The 7,500-nt window shown below is 54.0% G+C and overlaps 3 non-coding genes across 3 annotated transcripts in view; all 3 read right to left on the reverse strand.

Annotated features, from left to right (window-relative positions):
* The window catches only part of LOC126334018 (large subunit ribosomal RNA), a 4,231-nt gene extending 3,101 nt beyond the window's left edge, over positions 1–1,130 (reverse strand). Inside the window, exon 1 of the ribosomal RNA XR_007564518.1 lies at positions 1–1,130. This exon is cut by the window's left edge and continues 3,101 nt beyond it. This is a non-coding gene — a ribosomal RNA (large subunit ribosomal RNA).
* A 190-nt stretch (positions 1,131–1,320) lies between these two features.
* On the reverse strand, positions 1,321–1,475 carry LOC126334019 (5.8S ribosomal RNA). Its single transcript, XR_007564519.1, has one exon. It is a non-coding gene; the product is annotated as a 5.8S ribosomal RNA (ribosomal RNA).
* Positions 1,476–1,833: 358 nt separating this feature from the next.
* Positions 1,834–3,731, reverse strand: LOC126334015 (small subunit ribosomal RNA). The gene has a single exon (XR_007564515.1). It is a non-coding gene; the product is annotated as a small subunit ribosomal RNA (ribosomal RNA).
* Positions 3,732–7,500: the final 3,769 nt, after the last annotated feature.

Below are 7,500 nucleotides of genomic sequence, written 5' to 3' on the forward strand. Positions count from 1 at the left end.
GTGTACGCTCTAGGTGCGCCTCACCTCGCAATGAGGACGAGACGCCCCGGGAGTGCGGAGGCCGCCGCCCCGTGAAGGGCGGGGAAGCCCCATCCTCCCTCGGCCCGCGCAAGGCGAGACCTTCACTTTCATTACGCCTTTAGGTTTCGTACAGCCCAATGACTCGCGCACATGTTAGACTCCTTGGTCCGTGGTTTCAAGACGGGTCGTGAAATTGTCCAAAGCTGAAGCGCCGCTGACGGGAGCGATTATTCCGCCCCGAGAGCATCCCGAGCCAACAGCGGCGCGGGGTCCCGGGGCCGGGCCAGGTAGGTCCGTCATCGGGAAGAACCGCGCGCGCTTGCCGGGAGCCCGAGCGCCCAAAGGGGCGAATCGACTCCTCCAGATATACCGCCGAGCAGCCAGCCAGGACACCGGGGCTCTGCCCAACAGACGCGAACCGAGGCCCGCGGAAGGACAGGCTGCGCACCCGGGCCGTAGGCCGGCACCCAGCGGGTCGCGACGTCCTACTAGGGGAGAAGTGCGGCCCACCGCACACCGGAACGGCCCCACCCCGCGGCGAGTGGAAAGGCAACCGGACACGACCCCGCCGCGGATTGCTCCGCGCGGGCGGCCGGCCCCCATCTGCCGAGGCGGGGGCCAGTGGCCGGATGGGCCGTGAATCTCACCCGTTCGACCTTTCGGACTTCTCACGTTTACCCCAGAACGGTTTCACGTACTTTTGAACTCTCTCTTCAAAGTTCTTTCAACTTTCCCTCACGGTACTTGTTCGCTATCGGTCTCGTGGTCATATTTAGTCTCAGATGGAGTTTACCACCCACTTGGAGCTGCACTCTCAAGCAACCCGACTCGAAGGAGAGGTCCCGCCGACGCTCGCACCGGGCCGCTACGGGCCTGGCACCCTCTACGGGCCGTGGCCTCATTCAAGTTGGACTTGGGCTCGGCGCGAGGCGTCGGGGTAGCGGACCCTCCCGAACACCACATGCCACGACAGGCGGCAGCCTGCGGGGTTCGGTGCTGGACTCTTCCCTGTTCGCTCGCCGCTACTGGGGGAATCCTTGTTAGTTTCTTTTCCTCCGGCTTAGTAATATGCTTAAATTCAGCGGGTAGTCTCGCCTGCTCTGAGGTCGTTGTACGAGGTGTCGCACGCCACACCGCCAGCCGGCTGTGCACGCTACCGAGAAAGCACCGGTATGCGAACCGCCAGGCGACGGGGCGCGCATCGCACGTTTTAAGGAGACGCGGCCGGCCACACAGGCGACCACGACACTCCCAGGCGCCCGAAGCGGGACAAACGCCGCGCGCTTCAGTATACGTAGCCGACCCTCAGCCAGACGTGGCCCGGGAACGGAATCCATGGACCGCAATGTGCGTTCGAAACGTCGATGTTCATGTGTCCTGCAGTTCACATGTCGACGCGCAATTTGCTGCGTTCTTCATCGACCCACGAGCCGAGTGATCCACCGTCCTGGGTGATCTTTATCTTTTCAGTTCTCCACCGTCTCTTTCAAGACAGTTGCAGAGGCGGGACTGAGGCGTTTGACGGCCCCTGTTCCATTACTTTGTGTCCAACGGCCCGACGGCCGATTGGGCGTCGTACGGCTCCACACCGGAGCGGACAGGCACTCGGGCGAAAGTCATTCAAAAACCGGCGCCAGGCGCCAGGTTGCCGCAGGCCAGCCGCTCCAGAGCTTCAGCGCTCGTACCACACAACACCACTTGCGCTAGTTTTGAGAGGCACGCGTGGTTCCGCACGCGGCGCACGGCTACTGCCGTACAGGTAGCGTGTTGCGCGACACGACACGCACATCGAAAGACATGCAGTCTAGTCGGTAATGATCCTTCCGCAGGTTCACCTACGGAAACCTTGTTACGACTTTTACTTCCTCTAAATGATCAAGTTTGGTCATCTTTCCGGTAGCATCGGCAACGACAGAGTCGATGCCGCGTACCAGTCCGAAGACCTCACTAAATCATTCAATCGGTTAGTAGCGACGGGCGGGTGTGTACAAAGGGCAGGGACGTAATCAACGCGAGCTTATGACTCGCGCTTACTGGGAATTCCTCGTTCATGGGGAACAATTGCAAGCCCCAATCCCTAGCACGAAGGAGGTTCAGCGGGTTACCCCGACCTTTCGGCCTAGGAAGACACGCTGATTCCTTCAGTGTAGCGCGCGTGCGGCCCAGAACATCTAAGGGCATCACAGGACCTGTTTATTGCTCAATCTCGTGCGGCTAGAAGCCGCCTGTCCCTCTAAGAAGAAAAGTAATCGCTGACAGCACGAAGGATGTCACGCGACTAGTTAGCAGGCTAGAGTCTCGTTCGTTATCGGAATTAACCAGACAAATCGCTCCACCAACTAAGAACGGCCATGCACCACCACCCACCGAATCAAGAAAGAGCTATCAATCTGTCAATCCTCCGGTGTCCGGGCCTGGTGAGGTTTCCCGTGTTGAGTCAAATTAAGCCGCAGGCTCCACTCCTGGTGGTGCCCTTCCGTCAATTCCTTTAAGTTTCAGCTTTGCAACCATACTTCCCCCGGAACCCAAAAGCTTTGGTTTCCCGGAGGCTGCCCGCCGAGTCATCGGAGGAACTGCGGCGGATCGCTGGCTGGCATCGTTTATGGTTAGAACTAGGGCGGTATCTGATCGCCTTCGAACCTCTAACTTTCGTTCTTGATTAATGAAAACATACTTGGCAAATGCTTTCGCTTCTGTTCGTCTTGCGACGATCCAAGAATTTCACCTCTAACGTCCGCAATACGAATGCCCCCGCCTGTCCCTATTAATCATTACCTCGGGTTCCGAAAACCAACAAAATAGAACCGAGGTCCTATTCCATTATTCCATGCACACAGTATTCAGGCGGGCTTGCCTGCTTTAAGCACTCTAATTTGTTCAAAGTAAACGTGCCGGCCCACCGAGACACTCAACTAAGAGCACCCTGGTAGGATTTCAACGGGGGTCCGCCTCGGGACGCGCAAGCACGCCTTCGGCTCGCCCCACCGGCAGGACGTCCCACGATACATGCCAGTTAAACACCGACGGGCGGTGAACCAACAGCGTGGGACACAAATCCAACTACGAGCTTTTTAACCGCAACAACTTTAATATACGCTATTGGAGCTGGAATTACCGCGGCTGCTGGCACCAGACTTGCCCTCCAATAGATACTCGTTAAAGGATTTAAAGTGTACTCATTCCGATTACGGGGCCTCGGATGAGTCCCGTATCGTTATTTTTCGTCACTACCTCCCCGTGCCGGGAGTGGGTAATTTGCGCGCCTGCTGCCTTCCTTGGATGTGGTAGCCGTTTCTCAGGCTCCCTCTCCGGAATCGAACCCTGATTCCCCGTTACCCGTTACAACCATGGTAGGCGCAGAACCTACCATCGACAGTTGATAAGGCAGACATTTGAAAGATGCGTCGCCGGTACGAGGACCGTGCGATCAGCCCAAAGTTATTCAGAGTCACCAAGGCAAACGGACCAGACGAGCCAATCCGATTGGTTTTGATCTAATAAAAGCGTCCCTTCCATCTCTGGTCGGGACTCTGTTTGCATGTATTAGCTCTAGAATTACCACAGTTATCCAAGTAACGTGGGTACGATCTAAGGAACCATAACTGATTTAATGAGCCATTCGCGGTTTCACCTTAATGCGGCTTGTACTGAGACATGCATGGCTTAATCTTTGAGACAAGCATATGACTACTGGCAGGATCAACCAGGGAGCTGCGTCAACGAGAGCTGAGCAGCCGGCCGCCCGGGAGTGTGTCCCGAGGGCCCGCGCGAACACGCAAGCGTCCGCTCAATTATTCTGCAAACAGGAGGAGGCTGAGCTCCCCTGCACGATACACCTCGAAACCCTCTCAGGTCCCGGCGGCGCGCAGCGCCGTCCTAAGTACTTGGTCGGGTTCGAGAGAGGCGCAATCGCCCGGAGATAGGCGAGTAGACGCTTTCAGTGCGAACACCCGTGCTCCCAACTGAGCTTGCCGCTGCCGACAGAGGCCCGGGAGCGTGCTGTCGTGGCATTGCCGGCGGGAAACAACACGCGCCACCTACGGTGACCGGCAGCTCCAACGCCAGCGCCACAGAAGGGCAAAGCCCCACTTGGGTGCAGAAGCGAACTCTCCCAGCACAGCGCACGCGCCAACACGTCCGCAGAGCTGCGATACAAACCACCTGCGAGAACCGCCGGGGGCGACCGAGCAGCAGACGGCCGTCGCGACGCCGAGTGCCGGGCGGCGGCGCATCCTCAACGCACACAGTCCGCAATCGGACCAGCACACTGCAGATGTCCACCGCGCTTCGCACCGGGCTCGGCAGAACCCACTTTGGCCGCCTGGCGCCGCGCGCCGGGTGCGCCGGCGCGTAGCTGGGACGCCAGCCGGGCCCGTCGGCCGGCGCTCCTGCCACTGGGCGCCCCCCAACCAGCCGGCTGTAGTGCGTGCGCTCACGCAGCGCGCGGCCAGCACGCCGGGCGGCCCCCCCTCACCGGCCGGGGACTGTCCCACCAAGCCACAGCCTCGTATCGCTTCATACCCACATGGCCAACTCAGGTTCGGGGGCATGGCGGGTACCGCCGAAACAACCGGTTCACAGATGTACCGATCGTCGCTATCACCGATGCACCTGCAGCGCGAACAACCGCTCAACAACTGATTTCCAGTTCATTTGCGGATCTTTGGCAGCAAACGTATACGTCAATCTACATTTGCGAAATCTACGATTCTGGCATGCCTGCATGTTATGTGTCCACGACACGCTACATCAGCCCACATACACACTACGGCATGTACACGAGAGAACACGTGGAAGATGGTCCGCGCACGTGTGCAATGTCCCTTGCGCGGTCGACTGTCAACCGGCCTCTGTAGCATGTCGCAGATGTGGAACGCGGTCCACCGTGGTATCATGTTGTGTGGGGCAATACGATTAAATAGGAAAAACCCTCGTCGCTACATCAACAGACGGCTCACGCTGATTCCCGGCAGAGGGAGGGGGGCCAACATGCAATACTTTCGTCCCGTACCTACCACATGTCTGTACGGCGTAAAACAGTGCAATCTCGCTGTAATGGGGAGACGAGACAAGTAGCATCGTGCACAACATATGGCCCTTATGATTCGCCATTGTAGGGCGCAGCCGGGTGTACGGTCAAGCATGTGCCACATTATGTCACTCAGTACGTAACGACGGATGATCAGTGTGGGTTACGCGTACATCAGCGGACAGTCCACACAGGCCGTACCACAACGTACACTGACTGCATCGACAACCGAATGCAACTGAACAGCTGCAAGGCTCATTTCACAAACAAACGCCTGACCGACCAGCTTGGAAGGGCAGGAGGGGAGGGCGATAGTCGTTCTGTAGCGTTACACCCTTCCAGTGGTTAGCGGGGACTGTGTAGAAAAGTACGCAACACTCGAAAGACATTTACGTGAGGGTACGCACCATGGCATCGAGAAATACACATGACACCAGAGGATCCAAGCAGTGAACTATGTTCAGAGGGTTGCTGTTAGGCAAAGCTACATTCCTGTGACGTTACATGTGACAGTTAAGGTGCAGTGTAAGTTAGGTTAAGGTGCAGTGTAAGTTAGGTTAAGGTGCAGTGTAAGTTAGGTTAAGGTGCAGTGTAAGTTAGGTTAAGGTGCAGTGTAAGTTAGGTTAAGGTGCAGTGTAAGTTAGGTTAAGGTGCAGTGTAAGTTAGGTTAAGGTGCAGTGTAAGTTAGGTTAAGGTGCAGTGTAAGTTAGGTTAAGGTGCAGGGTAAGTTAGGTTAGGTGCAGTGTAAGTTAGGTTAAGGTGCAGTGTAAGTTAGGTTAAGGTGCAGTGTAAGTTAGGTTAAGGTGCAGTGTAAGTTAGGTTAAGGTGCAGTGTAACTTAGGTTAAGGTGCAGTGTAAGTTAGGTTAAGGTGCAGTGTAACTTAGGTTAAGGTGCAGTGTAACTTAGGTTAAGGTGCAGTGTAACTTAGGTTAAGGTGCAGTGTAACTTAGGTTAAGGTGCAGTGTAACTTAGGTTAAGGTGCAGTGTAACTTAGGTTAAGGTGCAGTGTAACTTAGGTTAAGGTGCAGTGTAACTTAGGTTAAGGTGCAGTGTAACTTAGGTTAAGGTGCAGTGTAACTTAGGTTAAGGTGCAGTGTAACTTAGGTTAAGGTGCAGTGTAACTTAGGTTAAGGTGCAGTGTAACTTAGGTTAAGGTGCAGTGTAACTTAGGTTAAGGTGCAGTGTAACTTAGGTTAAGGTGCAGTGTAACTTAGGTTAAGGTGCAGTGTAACTTAGGTTAAGGTGCAGTGTAACTTAGGTTAAGGTGCAGTGTAACTTAGGTTAAGGTGCAGTGTAACTTAGGTTAAGGTGCAGTGTAACTTAGGTTAAGGTGCAGTGTAACTTAGGTTAAGGTGCAGTGTAACTTAGGTTAAGGTGCAGTGTAACTTAGGTTAAGGGTGCAGTGTAACTTAGGTTAAGGTGCAGTGTAACTTAGGTTAAGGTGCAGTGTAACTTAGGTTAAGGTGCAGTGTAACTTAGGTTAAGGTGCAGTGTAACTTAGGTTAAGGTGCAGTGTAACTTAGGTTAAGGTGCAGTGTAACTTAGGTTAAGGTGCAGTGTAACTTAGGTTAAGGTGCAGTGTAACTTAGGTTAAGGTGCAGTGTAACTTAGGTTAAGGTTGCAGTGTAACTTAGGTTAAGGTGCAGTGTAACTTAGGTTAAGGTGCAGTGTAACTTAGGTTAAGGTGCAGTGTAACTTAGGTTAAGGTGCAGTGTAAGTAGGGTTAAGGTGCAGTGTAACTTAGGTTAAGGTGCAGTGTAACTTAGGTTAAGGTGCAGTGTAACTTAGGTTAAGGTGCAGTGTAACTTAGGTTAAGGTGCAGTGTAACTTAGGTTAAGGTGCAGTGTAACTTAGGTTTAAGGTGCAGTGTAACTTAGGTTAAGGTGCAGTGTAAGTTAGGTTAAGGTGCAGGTGTAAGTTAGGTTAAGGTGCAGTGTAAGTTAGGTTAAGGTGCAGCGTAACTTAGGTTAAGGTGCAGCGTAACTTAGGTTAAGGTGCAGTGTAACTTAGGTTAAGGTGCAGTGTAACTTAGGTTAAGGTGCAGTGTAACTTAGGTTAAGGTGCAGTGTAACTTAGGTTAAGGTGCAGCGTAACTTAGGTTAAGGTGCAGCGTAACTTAGGTTAAGGTGCAGCGTAACTTAGGTTAAGGTGCAGCGTAACTTAGGTTAAGGTGCAGCGTAACTTAGGTTAAGGTGCAGCGTAACTTAGGTTAAGGTGCAGCGTAACTTAGGTTAAGGTGCAGCGTAACTTAGGTTAAGGTTGCAGCGTAACTTAGGTTAAGGTGCAGCGTAACTTAGGTTAAGGTGCAGCGTAACTTAGGTTAAGGTGCAGCGTAACTTAGGTTAAGGTGCAGCGTAACTTAGGTTAAGGTGCAGCGTAACTTAGGTTTAGGGGCCAACGTGGGTTAGGTTAGGGGCCAACGTGGGTTAGGTTAGGGGCCAACGTGGGT

Source organism: Schistocerca gregaria, unplaced genomic scaffold (assembly GCF_023897955.1).
Source record: "Schistocerca gregaria isolate iqSchGreg1 unplaced genomic scaffold, iqSchGreg1.2 ptg001676l, whole genome shotgun sequence".
Classification (NCBI taxonomy): Eukaryota; Metazoa; Arthropoda; class Insecta; order Orthoptera; family Acrididae; genus Schistocerca; species Schistocerca gregaria.